The 16,863-nt window shown below is 48.1% G+C and overlaps 1 protein-coding gene across 1 annotated transcript in view; it reads right to left on the reverse strand.

The window, feature by feature from the left end:
* The window catches only part of LOC142803214 (putative ATP-dependent DNA helicase HFM1), a 1,032,948-nt gene that overhangs the window by 414,921 nt on the left and 601,164 nt on the right, over window positions 1-16,863 (reverse strand). The gene's annotated exons all lie outside the window — the stretch shown is intronic.

Genomic DNA, 16,863 nt, shown 5'->3' on the forward strand with positions numbered 1-16,863 from the left:
TGTTCGTGTGAACATTGTACTAGCAAAGTATCATGTCATCATTATTTTTCTTTAAGCAATTTTTAGTACTGAATCCAGGTGAAAAGAAATCGCTCTGTTGATTCTTGATCATGTTTCTGATTTTCAGTGTGTATAAATTTGCCCTTCCTTGAAATACTTCGCCATATTGTAGGGTAGTTTCTTATTGCTGTAATTTCTTGTTGTGTTTCTTGATGCATATGCCAATATGTCAACCAATGTGTCGACCAAGTCGCTGCATTTATTTTCTTCTGACAACTTTTGTTTACACTAATGGTTTATGCCTTCTTTGATCTGAAATTGTTAAATGATCCGATTCTGTTAGTTTCATTCTGTACTTTATCGCGATGTATGTCTTTATTGAGTACTTATTCCAATTTTTATGTTCACGCCCTTCCTGCTAAAATCCCTGATGGGATTGGCAGTATGTCGAAATAAATAAATATAATCATGACCAGCTGCTTTCTTTAAAGGCATTTTATTTACACTTCGTTCAAGTTTGTCGTGAGATATTTCTTTTAGACGAAGGTCACTGTTAACTTTTCTAAGAGCGGATGTAGGCTTAGAAGATAAAAACGTATTACCTAAGTTTGTTCCTTCGTAAAAAAATAGTTAAAATGCTTAGCTAAGAGCGTCGACTGTTTATGTGGTTGAGTGCACTGTATTTGGCATTTCCCTATATCTTCCTTTACGAATTCGCATGTCTTTTTTGTGTTACCGCTTTTGTTTTTAATAAGGTTGGTGTAGCATTGTTTTTTCGATTCTTTGATCAGACTGAGCTATTGCTAAAGTAATTCTTGCACTCCCGACAACAAGAATTCAATTATTTTGTTTCTATTTTCGGTAAAACTTGCCTTTATGTGTAAACGTTTCCAATGTAGTGTTGGGTATCCAGCGACACGCTAGGTGCTGAGATTGACGCAAGGTAGGCTGTGAACTATAGTGGCCAGCCTCTGAGGAGGGTAATGAAGTAGTTCTCTTGGTACGTGCTCTGTTGTTCGTGCTTTTGTTCTTTGGTACCGAAAGTAAACGCCCTGTTTAGTGCCTGCGTCCTTGTGCCCTTGTGACATTTTTTGTGAAAGGGCTGGATACAGTAGATGATACGGTCCCCAGAGAGCACCCCTGAAACAAGCCCATCAAGTAGCTCAGCCGGAGTTACCCCTGTGCTCGTACGTTCCAAACGTGATCTCCGGGGACTCGAGCCACAGCATGCTTTGCTGCCTTAAACATCAGAGGACTATGAACCAAACTTGCCTAACATCACAGCGCCTGAAACAGTGCACCTGGTTGTCAGCCAACCCGAGACGCCGAAGACATTTCACGGAGCTGCTTGTGAAGATGCCGATGACTGGCTCGAGCATTTTGACCGGGTCACCGTCATCAACTATTGGATCCCAGAGCCTAAGCTACGCTATGTTTGCTGCTTTCTCGAGGACTCCGCGAAAACGTGGTTTGAGAACCACGAACCAACGCTCATGTCATGGGGTGAGTTTCACTGGCAGTTCATCAAGGCCTTTGCCCGAGAGGACAGGAAAGAGACAGCGGTGCGTGCTGTAGAGACACGGGTTCAAGGCCCTAATGACAGGGTGACGACCTACGCAGAGCACACGAATCAGCTTTTCATGCGTGCTCAGCCCTCTCAGACCGAATCCAAGAAAGTTTGCCACTCAATGCGTGGCATTAAAAAACAGAGTTTTGCCGGCCTGATTCGAAACCCGCCTTCTACACTTGAGGAGTTCCATGAGGAAGCCACAGTCATGCGGAGGGCCTTTAAACAGCATGCCAGGCAGTATAACCATGGTGTACATCTAAGTAAGGTCACTTCTTTCTTTCTCGGCAATGACATCAGCGCGTTGCGAGAGCTTATCAAAGCTCTCATCAAGGTGGAGCTACAAAAGATGCAGGTGACTGTTTCACCTTTAGAGCAGCTCTCCGTTGCGGAGATGGTACACGCCGAGCTACAGCAAGCAGTTCACGCTTCGCAACAGTCTGAGGCACCACAACAGGGGCACTGCGTCGAAGTGAGCTACGCGGAAGCAGTGCGACATCCTCCATCGCGCAGTTCACCCAACGCGCTCAGCAAATGAAGGTAGGCTTCTGTCCTCACAGCCTGCCGTTGATCGCCGAAGCACGACCGAGAAAGAGTGACATACGGCGTACACACGACCACAGGCCCCTTTGTTTTCACTGCGGGGAAGCCAGACAAGTCAACCGGACATGCCCATACCGTCGTGTGGGTCTCCTTGTATTTTCGCCTAATGCCCCTCATTCATGATCTGGCGAACGACCACTGGAAATAGAGAGTTTCATCTCGAATCGCCGCAATATCGAACATCGGTCACACGAGCCCTACTCGTCGTCGCCTGCTCGCTACAGGTCACTGAGCCCAGCCTATTCACGTGGCACTCCGAGACGCCACTAACCCAGTCCTGCAAGTCGAAAAAATTGAGTTCAGTGACCTTCGGAGGTGATGCCGCTGACGCTCACTCTACGGAGGATCCTCCACTACGACGACAGCAACGGCAGCAAAAAGATCTACAGGCTTAGTGAAACGTGGTACGAAAATTGGGAACATCAAACATTGCAGTAACTGTAGACGACGAAGGAGTAATGGCGCTAATCGAAACTGGAGCAGACCCTTCCATTAGGAGCACGGGTTTTGCCTGCAGGCTAAACAAAGTTTCTACACAGTGGGCTGGATCCCAGATACGTATGGCTGATGGCCATCTCCTTCCTCCAGTGGGACGACGCACAGCGCGAATCAGTATTCACAGAATTACGTGTCTCGTAGATTTTGTAGTACTGCCACGTTGCTCTAGGAACCGCATTCTCGGACTAGGCTTTCTGCATGATAACAGAGTCGTGATTGACTTGCAAGAGTCGCAGCTGACATTTTCTACGGCAGACGCTTCACCGGGCGACCCTCACAACAGTTACGTCAATGCTTTGAGGATTGTCGTCGGTGACGTCGCTTTACCACCGAAGAATAGTGTGTTGACCTTCCTAACCTGCAACGTTCTCGATAAACTCAACGATTATGAAGGTATTGCAGAGGTAAATATCCCACTGCTGCTCCAACAAAACATCTGCATCGCCCGAGGCGTTGCTTGGTTAGAGAATAAATGCTCTTAAGTTTTACTCACCAAATTCAGCAATGAGATTTATACGTCGCTAGAGGCACCACTGTCACTTTCCTCAGCGGAATCACCCACTTTTTCGATGTCAACACATTGGATACAACTTCAACGGATGCAAAAGCTTGTACTGACCTGGGCAGTCACATTCAGGTTAATCTTGTCTTGCCAGATTCACGAAAAGAGCGGCTGCTAAACCTTGCGACGAAATTCTCGGACTGCTTCTTCACAGCATCGAAAGCTCAACGTACTACCGTTACAAAACACTGCATTGTTACCGAGGAGTCAGCGCAGCCTCTTCCCCAACATATATACCGTGTTTTCAAAAGAAAGAGAGAGGACTAAGCGTCAAGTTCAACAAATGCTGAATTATGACGTCATTTAACGCTCGACAAATTCGTGGGCATCACCTGTTGTCCTGGTAAAGAAAAAAGACAGAACATTATGCTTCTGCGTCGACTACCGATGCCTTCACAAAGTCACAAAGCATGACGTTTATGCCCTGCCACGGATTGATGACGCTTCAGACCGTCTACGCCATGCCCAGTCCTTAACATAATTAGACCTCAAATAAGGGTACTGGCTAATTTAAGTTGACTGTGGCGACTATGAGAAAACCGCGTTCGTGTTTACTGACTGGATCTACGAATTTAAAATGTAGCCTTTCGGTCTCTGTTCCGCTCCCGCCACATTTCAACGCATGATGGAAACTGTACTCGCCGCCCTAAAGTGGCAGAGGTGTCTTGTATACTTAGACGATGTCGTTGTGTTTTGAAACACGTTTGAAGAACACCTTTCAAGGCTAAAAAGTGTCCTCACTGCAATACGGAGAGCAAACATTATTATCAGGCTTCAAAATTGCTTCTTCGGCTACCGCAAACTCAAGTTTATTGACCACGTGGTGGGCCCGGGGAGCGTTCGACCAGGTCCGGAGAAGTTAGCGGCCGTTGTCGAGTTCCTTCGTCCTGGATTCAAAAAGGCAGTTCAGCGATTCGCGATTCCTCAGACTCTGCACCTACTACCACTGTATTGTCGAAGAATTTTCGAAAATCGCCGAGCCTCTTACAAGATTTACACGGCCAAATGTACCCTTCATATAGACTGGAGAACAACAAGCCTACGTAGAGCTACGCAATCGACTGTAGACAGCTCCAGGGCTGGAACATTTTGACGACACTGCTGAGAAAGGGATTCACACAGACGCCATCAATGTAGGAATCGGGGCCATCTAGTTCAATGGCAGGACCACGCAAAAGGTGTGAACGCTTACATGAGCCGCAGTCTCTACCGCCGAAACAGAGTTCCTAGCAGTCGTATGGGCGATTAGCAAGTTTCGACCCTACGTATACGGCCGGCCATTTCGAGCGGTTAGTGACTACCATTCACTTTGTTGGCTTGCCAATCTACGGGATCCACCAGGCCGCCTCATCTGCTGAAGCCTTCGTCTTCAAGAGTACGACATAGCGGTGGTCTAGCGATCAGGACATAAGCATACAGATGCTGACGGCCTGTCTTGTGCTCTTATTTCACCGACGTTATCGGGCACTGAACAAGATTTACCGTTTATTGGTATCGTCGATGTGTTGCGGATAGCTGAACTTCAACGTGAGGACACTGAGCTACTTCCTGCCATTTAGCATCTTCAAGCAGAAGACGTTATCGTCCCACGCACGCTCTTACAAGGATTAACATTGTATTGCCGTCGGAATAATGTTCTCTACAAGAGAAACTTTGAGAGCATCCAGGAAACCTTTCTCATCGCTGTTCCGACGGCACTGCGTGAGGAAATTTTCCAGGCGTGCCACGACGAATTTTCTGCCAGTCAGTTAAACTTTGCTAGGACATTAGCGCGCATCTGACAAAAGTACTACTGGCCACAGCTGTATTCGTCCTTTCATTGCTATGTTTGAACCTGTCGTGACTGTCAGAGGCCTAAAGTTCCACCCGTAAAGCCCGCAGGCTTCTTCCAACTTTTAGATCCACCTCCAGTATCAGTTCAGCAAGTGGGAATGAATCTTCTTGGTCCATTTCCTACGTCACTCTCAGAAAATAAGTGATTAGTCGTCGCAACCGACTATCTGACTCGCTATGCAGAAACCAAAGCTGTGCCTAATAGAACTGCAGTTGAAGTCGCCAGATTCTTTGTCCACGACACTGTTTTGCGTCATGGTGCACCTGCTGTTCTCATAACCGATCGCGGAGCAGCATTTACGGCAGAGTTTTGCAACAAGTCACCAAGCTGACGCACACCAACCACCGGAAAACAACAGCTTATCATCCCCAAACGAACGGCTTGACGGAGCGGTTAAACAAAACACTGGCCGACAAGCTACCTATGTATGTTGATGTAGAGCACAAAACGTGGGATAAAATTTAGCCATACGTCACGTTTGCTAATAATACCACTGTGCAAGAGACCACAGATGTTACACCATTTGAGCTCGTATATGGCCCTCGCGTCACAACAACGTTAGATGCTATGCTCTCCGTAGACCAAGACACCAGCAGAAATGACAGTGTTGACGACTTCGTTCAGCAAGCCGAGAAAGCCCGCCAGCTTCCACAGAGCCGCATTCGCACACAGCAAGATACCGACGCCTGCCGTTACAACCAAGGCCGAAGGAACGTTCCCTAACAACCAGGTGACCATGTATGGCTGTGGACACCAGTTCAATATCATGGACTTTCGGACAAGCTATTGCGACAATACAATGGCCCTTACGAAGCTGTGCGCTGCATCAGTGACGTGAATTACGAGGTAGTTCCCCAAAGCTCCGATACCTATTCAAAACGACGACGTCCACGTCCAGAAGTTGTTCACATAGTATGGATAAAACCGTCCCACACCCAGGAGTTATGAACAATTCAAACTTTTTTCTTACTATCTACAACAGTGCGGGGCTATTTTTTTCGTTGACAGGAGCACCTTTCTCCATGGCCATCTCAAGCATCTTAGTCAATCGACCAGGACGGTCGTTCTTGAATGGTAGAGATTCACGCAAAATAGGCTCGCAACTATAGTGGCCAGCCTATGAGGAAATAACGAAGTAGTTCTGTTAGCGCATGCTCTGGTGTTCATGCTTTTGGTCTTTGGTACCGAAAGTAAACGCCCTGTCTTGTGCTTGCATCCCTGTGCCTTGTGACAATATATGCTTCTGTGGATTGCTTAATGGTAGTGCAAATGCAATGAATAAGTGCTTCACACCGAGCATACACATCACATAAGTCAAGTTCTCCTTAAAAGCCTACAAACTGAACCAATCAACGAATTCATAAATTACAGATTGGTCTTCTCTCCCCCACATTGCTTGCAGAGAATAGATATATTTGAAACATAAGATGATACACACGGATTCATGAATTTCTGATATACAATGACAACATAAAACGCACCTGCTGAAAAAAACAATTCAAAATCACGTCAGATATGTTCAGTAAGTGATTCGCAGCGGCTTGTAACACGTGTCGGTGACGATATGACACTTTTTAACTTGAGTGATTTGAGTATGAATAAGTAGTCGCAGGAAGTGCGTTTTGAAATCTGAGTCTTAAAATATATTCGAACAACTAGAGGGTATTCAAAGGAAGCAGATGGGATGAGTATTTGTTATGCTTGTAACAGAATCATTCTCGTTTGAAGAAGAAGGGCGGTAAACAATTAGCTCTCTGCCACCACATTTTAACTGAACAGAGATGACTTCTGCATCCGAATAATTGAGCTTTCGGGTAGAGTAACATAGCGAATGCTTTTTTAATAAATAGTGATGCTATTACTCTATCTCAGTCGCAACAAAGTGACGTATCCCATTCCCTGAACGGTTCAGCCAGTTTTAACTGTCTTTCGTCAATGGCTATATTGTCTTACATAAATGCAGATAGATAATAGTTTGCGAATAGGTGTTAGAAAAAATTTTTAGCATTGTGTATTTTGCAGTGTAAAACTGAAAATTTACTTTATTGACGGTGTAAATCTTCAACTTCATGAATATTGTAAGCCATCATTCACGTTTTTACCAAGGCTGCATTTAAAGACTGTTCCCGCAATCTGTGCCGAATCTTCAGTACATTTATTTGAATCACCTGAAAGTTTTCAGATTTTTTCATCAGAATTTCCTCTCCGATGGCCATGTAGTTTTCCACCATAATTCTCGCTTTGCTGTCTTTTGAAGACTTTGAGAACCTTTAGTTATTTCGCACAGATGTTCAATATTAAAGGCCACGCTCACTTCCCAATCAAAGCCCCAGTGGTTTGTGTTAATCCTTTTTCATTGCTTTGGTTTTTTTTCAGAAATTTCTCCTTATAAATTTGAGAAGTGGACTTAACAGTAATTTTCGATGCAGTTTCAGTATTTAAGTAGGAACGCGGTCAATCACGACGTTGTCAGAGTTTCTAATTTTGAGGTTCAAGCACGTTCAGGTGGTCTGCACTATGTCACACAAATTCTCTCTCGCATCAATTGGAGCAATTTTTTATTTTAAGGTTAAAACTCGCAACTGCGGGAGGAGCCATCAGTGGGAGGCTTCCCACGAAAGAAGACGTTATCGCATACAGCCTTCGTGCGATAGCGGTGGCGTTCGTACAGACCACTCACGTACTTTTTGTATCAAAGCCTACGATCGCGGGGCGGCAACGTCACTGATTTTTACATCTGGAACATTACCTGCAAACAGGAAATAGCTTATCACACTTGACGCTTTGCCCGACGCACCACCTTTACCAGCTAATACAACATGTGGTCACAGAGATGAAACAATTGTTAGTACTCCACAAAGCCTCCCACGGATTGTTCGTCAAGTTGGTACATTTTCTGTGAAGCCTGATAGGCAAAGAGACTAACAGCATACCATGAAAGCACCGCCTTTTTTAGCCTGATGCTTCGCTGTCGATCCATCCTCAATTAAACTAAAGGTGATCGATTAAAGAACAAATGATCAAACAACATCAAATGACCGCTTTACAGATCGCAGGCTCACGGCTCAGTAATTAAGCCATCGGACACGCGCATGCTATATTTATAAGATTGTTTCAATTCCTCTTGTGTTGTGTTCCAACTTCATTTTCATTTCTTGAGCATTTAGGGCCTACGGTCATTTGGGAAACAAGCCGTGGTGATACGGCATCACGTGAGCGCTGTCCCAGCACTAAGTAAGGCTCCACGATGAGTGACCGCAGGCGCACTCAACGCGTAGCTCTATCTGCCGTTCACGAGCATAGACATGCATTGTTTGCTCCCTCCTTCCCTCCCCCTGCAATGCATTCTTAGTTTGAGGTGTTTTACAAAGAACACTTAGGAAGGACTTCCCTTGTACACCACTTGAGATTCGGCTCTTAGCAATTGATGCTGTGCTTTTTGAATGCCGTATGTTCTTTCTCCTTGACTGAAACTGCATATGGCGAAGCCGCATGGCAGTTAGACACTATGACTTAGATGATTGCTCAGTCTTCGTTTGCTTTATTGAGCAAATGTTTGTATTTCAAGAAGTTCTTTGAAGACGTTGCTACAATGTTATGGATGGCTGCTGTCATCAAGAACGCGTGGCACGTGTAAAATCTTTCTTGAAGTCATAACAATAAATTTGAAGCTCAGTAGGTAACCTATCTATTCGCTCTTGTTGGAATGTTGCATGTATTTGCTCTTGTTGGAGTGTTACAACAAACAAAGCAAAGTCCCCGATCGCCCAGTAGTAACGACGCTTGCTATCTCAACGTGCGCACTATGGTTCAAATCCCACGTAAGCAAAAAACGTTTTCGCTAATATTGTTTGTTCTTCTTGCGCCCTTGACAAATATAGCATTCCACACCGTACAAATCAGTGCGTGTGTTCTGGGAGCGCAGAAAAAGAGGACAAAAAGAGCACGTGTTGGTTGATGCTAGTCTTTTGTCGTTCATTGACAGTGTTACAAAATCTTAGCAGCTCTGCTGTAAAGAAGCTTTAGAATGATATTCGCGATATTTGTGAAGCAGTTTTCCTCCAAAAAGTTCTCTCTCAGAACTTCAACGCCAGTTCAGTGACTGGCTCAACCACTACCAGAATAAATGGCTTGTCCCGAAAAGGCGTCATAATAACCTAATGCAATCACTAGTTTACAATTTCTTTTCACTTTGCAACAGGTATAAAAACCCAGATTTGGACGTCCATGCCTTGAACTTGAAAGAAATGAGACGGCATTTTTCGGATTACTATTCTCAACGACGCCTGTGTGTTAAAACAAGTAAATACATATAATAAACACTGGCTAATGTATCGTTCTTTTTTACGGCATATTTATTGTGTGTGTGAAGAAAACTATCGTTTAGTAAAAAAACCAGACTGAATGCCACTCATCGTTTTCAATATATCGCGCAGACACGTTTCCTTCCTCGCACGTCCCGAGGTAGCCTCGCACTCAACCGCGTCTTGCTGCGGGTAACGAAGGCTGCGAAGGATGATTCGTGATCGGCATACTCAGTCCTTTTCGACTTCAATACCCGATCAGATGGATCACCTCAAGACCAAGCGCTCCACTCGATGAGCCTAGAATACCAAGCTTCTACAGGAAGCATGGCTACTGCTGACCGATCCTATTGTGGACAATGCCGAGGGGGGAGGATCACCATCGAGGGCGCTCACACCTCACTTCGTCTCCGCCGACTTTCGGCCTTCGCACCTGTTCTTCTACCCTATCCAGATAATTTTTGACGGGTAGCTGAAGCCCTTTGTATGGATTATTTCGATACCCGCTTTATTGCGCGAAAGTCCCCCGGCGTGGCGTGGGAGAGCTTTTGAAAGCGGTCGACCACGCCGGACACTGAGCTAGGCCTGTCAGTCTTAGCTCAATTTCGGCCGCCCGCACGCCAGCTCATCGACAGTGGGTGACCACTCGGCCACCCACCTCGGCCTCGTCACCCATCTCCTGGCTGTCCACTGCTAGGGAGTACACTCTCGAAGCACAGGAAGCTACCGCCGAAAAATTTTCCGGCAAATCCTGGCAGTCGCCAAGCCTCTGCGCTCAAGAGCAACGCCGAGCAGCCTTGCGCCTTGCCGCCGCCAGCGCATCTAATCCAGCCACTACACTAACTTCCCAGCCGTCACTATCACCCCCTTCGAAGCAAGCAGATGCCTCGCCTGCACAGTCCCATCGCCGCGCTCCGCTTCCTCGATTCCTGGCTGATACGATCACGTCGTTGGCCGCCTGAGAAGCCCTGTAGAACTTACCATGCTCTAGTTTTCACTTGTGCCCCACCTTGCTGCAAGCAGCATGCCTGCAAGATCTGCCACCCACATCTCGCAACACAATGTGCGTGCACCCTGTCAACAACACTTTTACGCTCAGTGTCGCTGACTCGGCTCGTGCTCAAGCCTACCTCCGCATCACCTCCTTCACGGTATCCGGGAACACTTTCACCACCCACCTTTACGCCCCTTCCCCACCAGAAGATTCCTTGAGGAGCATGCCTTGAGCAGCACGCTATCAATGACTTCATGGACCAAGCCATCTTTGACGACCTCAAATCCCCTCACATCTTAGCTATCCTTATGAACCTGAAATTACCCCGGTGGATTTTTTGCCAGAATGCCCAGCTTCGCCTCGTTTCATTCCGCCATGAGGTGGAAGCCTGCTTCAAGTGCCACTCGACCAGCAACTGGACCGACGTACTCCCCAAACTGCGGCAGTAGCTGTACCATCGCTGCGGTGAGCTCACTCCCCATCGCCCGAAGGATTGCCACTCATTTGCATCCCCCGCTGCATCGTCTGCAACGGAAATCACTGCACGCACAGTTGTAACGGTTAACACCGCTACATGCAGCGCCCTGAGCGCCCGAAGGCTCCGGTACCTGACACTCACCACTCGCCAAAACAACCTTGGTGTCGCACCCCCAGCAGCCACACGCTCGCCCCTGCAAGCGGCATGTGGTCCCTCATCAGCCCCCCCCCCCTGAAGTCAGTCCATGCTTCTACGCCCCTCGTACCAGCAGTGCCTAAACCCGCCTCTCAGCCCACGCATTCAACATCGGCGCACGGCACCCCCGGCTCACCGTTGGAGCCGCAGGTCGTTGCACTACAGCACAAAAATCGCCTCCCTCTGGCAGCAGGTTCCTGCACAAAACACCCAAATTGCGGCTCATAATTCAGTAACTGATTCCTTCCAAGCGCAACTGCACGCACTTGAAGGGAAGTTCAACCGTTGCGAGAATAATGCCATGACGCAATGCCAGGACGGCATTGTGATCCTATCTTTTCATCGCCACTGATTCCTCTTCCGACATAAACGTGCAGACCACCGAACGATGCACAAGCAAGCGCCGCAGACCGAAAATCTCTTTCACATCTCTCCACCTCTCCGAAGAGATCCAGATAGCTATCAAGACTGCCCTGTTGGATCTCGAGAAACGGTTGGAAAGCCACTTAACCTCTGTCCACCAGCTTCTCACTGCAAAACGCGAAGCTCTCCGTTCCCTGCGCACAGAATTTGCCGCCTATCCCCTCGCCACGTCTTTCGAATCCCTTCAATCGACAGTTTACACCCTGCAAACTACCGTGCTGGAAAACATCCGAGCCAAGCCACCGCTCTATGCCCGCACCACCTATATTTCTACAGCATGATTCTCGCCGTCATCAGCCAAGGGAATGCCATCCGCTGTCAAAAATGGCTCACCGATCCGTCGTCACAATTCGGCAGCGGAATCACCATGGTTTTTGTCACAAGCGTAGCAACTTTTTTTCTCCACCTTCAACAAACGGACCCATCGGCCTCTCCTGATATAATCGTACTGCAGGAAACTCACGCCAACGTTTCCCTCTCCGGTTACCTTGCCCACAACCAAATAACTCAGGATCCTTTACCCCACCCCGTCACAGCCATCCTCACCCGGTGGACTCTAGTTATCAGTCGAGCCGATCTGACCTTCCCTGCACTCCGCCAGGTTTCTTTTTGAGGTACTTTCTGTGCGACGAGAGCAGCTCTCAATATTTCATCTCATTATGTACAACCCCCCTCATGCCACGGAAGAAACATCGCTCCCTGCCGTAATTCGTGCCGCTGCAGCGAGAGCAGCCCCATCTCCTTTGTTATTTTTTGCGACTTAACCGTCAGGCATCCGGAATGGGGTTTCCATAAGGCAAATGGTGCCGAAAGGAGGCTGTGGCAGCTCGCTCACGATCTCAACTTTTCCTTGCTCATTGATTCCACGCAGCCAACCCGCATGGGCAACAGTGTGTGCCGCGACACTACCACGGACCTGAGCTTCTGCCGTAGCGTGCGTGACGCGCGCTGGTTCAACACGCATAATTCCTTCGGCAATGACCGCTATGTTCTTGCAATTGAAGTCAACACGTCCCTTTGCAAGCCACGCCCACACACAACCTGCCACACAGATTGGGACGCGTTCCGAGAACGCCGGCTACACTCTGCTGCCCCCAACATTGATGACCTTTCGACATGAACCCATCAGCTGCTAGCGGATCTCGACGCGGTCACCGCCTCAATCGCTGTCACGCAGGACCATCCCGCATTTGACTACTGCCTTGCCCACCTGTAGGCTGCTCGCACGAGACTCACCAACCGTTGGTATAAGCAACGTCACAACCGTCGTTTACGCTACCGCATCGCGCACCTCGATGATACGATTGAGCAACACACCACCATGCTTGCACGCCAACAGAAAGAACAATTCTGTTCGGACCTCCGCTGCCAGTTGGGCTGCAAACAATCTTAACATCTCCTGCACCACTTTCTCCATCTTGCATCCGGCAAGTCGGTCGCTTGCCATAAACTTCAATGAGTGGTCCGGGCCGAACACGGTGACACTCCGTCGCGTACCATTACTTCTTTTCTAAACGAGGGCTGGTGTTCGGGCAACCTACACCAATCATAGGAACACGCTTGCGTGCTGTCATCCTCAAGCCGGGAAAAAACAATCAAGAATCTCAGGCCCATTTCACTCCTTTAATGCGTCAACACGCCACTCGAAAATATCGTTCTCGCTCGCCTGCAAACGCATACGACCACCCATCATATCCTTCCCCATACCAAGCTTGGATTCCGCCCACAATTCTTGACACAAAATGTCCTTTTTCAACTCTACTATGACCTCCTCAACGACCCACCCGAAGTTTCATACACTAAAGCTCTCCTTAGCCTCGGCTTTCATAACGCGTTCGATAACGTCTTTTATTCCGCTCTCCTTGTCAAGATCTCAGCCCTCAATCCTGGCACCAACTACATTCGCGCATTCTTCAAGGCCCGCACGGCCAAAATAATCATAGGGGACCTCCCGTCTCCCATGGACGAGCTTGACCCTCGCGGCGCCCCTCAAGGTGCCGTATTGTCACGTTTTCTATTTACTCATACCCTCCACTCACAACATGAAAAGCTGGATTGTATCCCAGTCTCAAACACACCCTGTACGCCGATAATACCGCCCTTTGGGTCATATCTGTTTCTAATGGCCACATCGAGCATACCTTGCAACGCGCAGCCGACGTTGTGGCTTCTCACGTCCACGAGGCCGGTCTCACTTTCTCGGCGCCAAATCTGCCCTCCTTTTCATGAAGTTTCCGATCCCTGTCCCTACAAAACGCCTCACCCTACTACCACTATACACGTCAACTGCACTCCCGTGCCCATCACCCCCCCCCCCTTGCGCATGCTTGGGGTGATATTACAGTCTAACCGCCTTCACACATACACACACCATTGACAAGCTGTCGCTCTTGGTGCAACAGACCGTACGAATGTTCGCCCGTCTCCGCGCGCGTCGTGGAGGCATGCGAGAACACGACCTGCTTCGCCTTGTCGACGCCTTCGTTGTTTCCTGCATCACGTACACCCTTCTTTATACTTGTCTCCTGAAATCAGACCGTGACAAGATTGACGTCCTTATTCGTCTGGCATACAAGACCACCCTCGGCCTTCCCCCCAACAGCCTACAGATCGTCTTCTCCACCTTGGTGTACACAACAACCTCGGCGAGTTGATTGAGGCTCACCATTCCGCTCAGGTGCAACGCCTCTACACTTCACGGACCGATCGCCGTATTCTTTCTTCCATCGGCCATGACACGTCCTCACAACCTCCAGATCTGGCCTCATTGAGCTATGCTGTTCTAACGGCCTTCTGCACCAAGCCGCTGTCTAGGAATATGCTCGTGGGCCACCATGACGCTCGCCGCCAAGCCCGGGTAGCCATGCTTCACGCCAAGTACGCTGGCCACCTGGCCGTTTCCTTTATGGATGCGGCCCGTTAAATATATTTCAAGGCCGCCTTTGTAGTCGTGTCCTTGTCGCCCTCCTCAGCGCCTTCTGGGCCTGCAATTGTGAACGGCACAGTTCGAACACCCTTTAACGTCGAAGCAGAGGCGGTGGCCATCGTTTCGGCTGCGACTATGACCGAAGCTTCCATCATACTCCGCAACTCCAACGAGTCATTTTGATATTCTCGCAATGTTTTGTCTCGCCTACCTACCTATGACTTCTTCGCCCACTATTGCAGCAAAATAAGCAGTTTCGTTTTGAACTCATCTAGGTCCCCGCCCACTCGGTCTCCCCGGCAACGAGACAGCTCACCAACACGCTCGAGGACTCGTCGACCGAGCGGTGGGCCCCTCAGAGTCGGACGCCCCGATGCCGAAGCCCCTGGTCACTTACCATGACATTACCCAGCACTATCACTTCGAGTGATACACCTATCGAGACGTCAGCTTTCTTAAGCGCTCTAAGGTCACCTGGCGTCGCCTACAGACCAACACCTTTCCGTGCCCTCTTGTCTTTTTCTACGTCCACCCAGATATCAATCCACGCTGCAGCCTCTACGGTGGTATGGCCTCACTGAAACACATACTCTGGGGCTGCCCAGACGATCCCACACTTCTCAACCTCTTCCACCCCCCCTACCAAGGAACAATGGAAGGTTCTTCTATGCAGCACCGAGAGGGAGTTCAGATCACGGATCGGGAGCGAGCGCCAGCCGTGATCGAGAGGCACGGTCTGGCAGCCTACTTGGCTTAGCCTCCCTCATCCATAACCACCGTTTCGATGAATAAAGTTGTTCACTCACTACCGTGGACAATCCCGAGCTCAATTTATCACCATTGGTTTTCTAGCAACAGCGAGGTCTAGAAGATCAACGATGCGCTTGAAGAGCAACTAGCTGACGCGGAGCTCGAAGCAGAGTATATAGTGGGTACGGAGTGTAACAACCAAGCCATCATAACACTCGCTGAGATACCATACAATAGAACCGCTTTGGGACGCGTTAATGGTGTAAGCGATTGCTCCTCAGAACCAGACAGTTACAGTTCCTGACGCTAAGATCGAAATTTGCCCAAGGCTTCCGAACCTTGGAGTGCAAACATATACAAAACACGTCCATGAGTGATCAGATTTCCTGGAGCGTTTCGGGCTGACTTCCTAATAACACCTGATTGACGAGGATGAAGTTATTCCACCTATGGCATTACCTTGCGGATGAAGCGCCACCGGCGATTTTTGAGTTCCCCAATTCCCAATCGTGTTCGCAGACGCCACAGATATACTGAAAGACTTGTTCGGCGGTCGGAAACGAATGAAGAACAACCAACAGCGCTTCGTAATCTCCCTTACGTGTAATTGGAAAGCGACGTGCGAAGCCTCAGGTAACGGTACGGTAACGGTACGGTAACGTATAGCTCAGGTACGGTAACGTATAGCTCAGCTTACGCTGTCTTCCTGCACTAAATGTACCAACGGTAACTTTCTTGGCGATGTTGCCTGGCATTCTACGAGAAGCTTTGTCATACGATAGCGTTGTGGTGTACACATGAGTAAAGCGCAGCCAAACTATAACAAAACATGAGTCTTGTACAGACGCGTCAGACTTAGTACTTGGAGCTAGGAACCCGCATTATTTCAATTAAAAGGGTCTGCTAATGTTCGCACATGTCTTCTATAGACGCTTCAGACCCAGTACTTGAAGCTGGGAACCCAGATTTAGAGTTACAGGGTGTGGTAATGTTCACACATAATGAGTTGGGAAGCCGACCGCCGTGTGAGACATGCGCACAGTGACCTGCTGACGACCACACCCTCAGTCACCAGAGATCTCGAGACGGCAGAACCAGCTACACTTTGGTACTACGGGGTGGTGATGATGGTGATAAAGAGCCCATCGGGGTCAACATTTCTAGAGATCTCTGCTACCATGGCTCCAATAGTGATATCAAGGTCTTAGTATGTGCAACTTTAACCATTCGTATTATTTTTGCAGGCATTTTATCTTCGCGATTGTTATTTCAAGAGTACCTGACTCAAGCATTTTCATGGGATAGGACACGAGTGAACAAGACGTGTTTTCTTATTTTGAAAAAAGATTTACCACATTGTTAATATTGTCCAATTTGAAGAGCTTATAAGCAAAGCGAATTTTTCGCTTCATAAAACTATATATTTTTTGCAATATTTGGAGCACAAAATAGTGTAACCAAAAGAAGCACAAGAAAACAACCTGTTCATTTGCCTTTTTGGATCTCTGGGATCATTATTTCAGATGATCGTGCACAGAACATGGCGCCACTACCCGTAACATTACGAGTCGCTTTAGTCAATTCATCAATGTTGTATGATCCCCATTGAGCCACGCGAACTTGTGGCGAAACCGGCACCTGATTTAACTCAGCTGCGCTGAGATGTGTCGTGTGCACATGTGGCTTCGCGATGGTATTGTGGCCCAACGCAATGAAAACAAAATTACCT

Source organism: Rhipicephalus microplus, chromosome 3 (assembly GCF_043290135.1).
Source record: "Rhipicephalus microplus isolate Deutch F79 chromosome 3, USDA_Rmic, whole genome shotgun sequence".
Taxonomy (NCBI): Eukaryota; Metazoa; Arthropoda; class Arachnida; order Ixodida; family Ixodidae; genus Rhipicephalus; species Rhipicephalus microplus.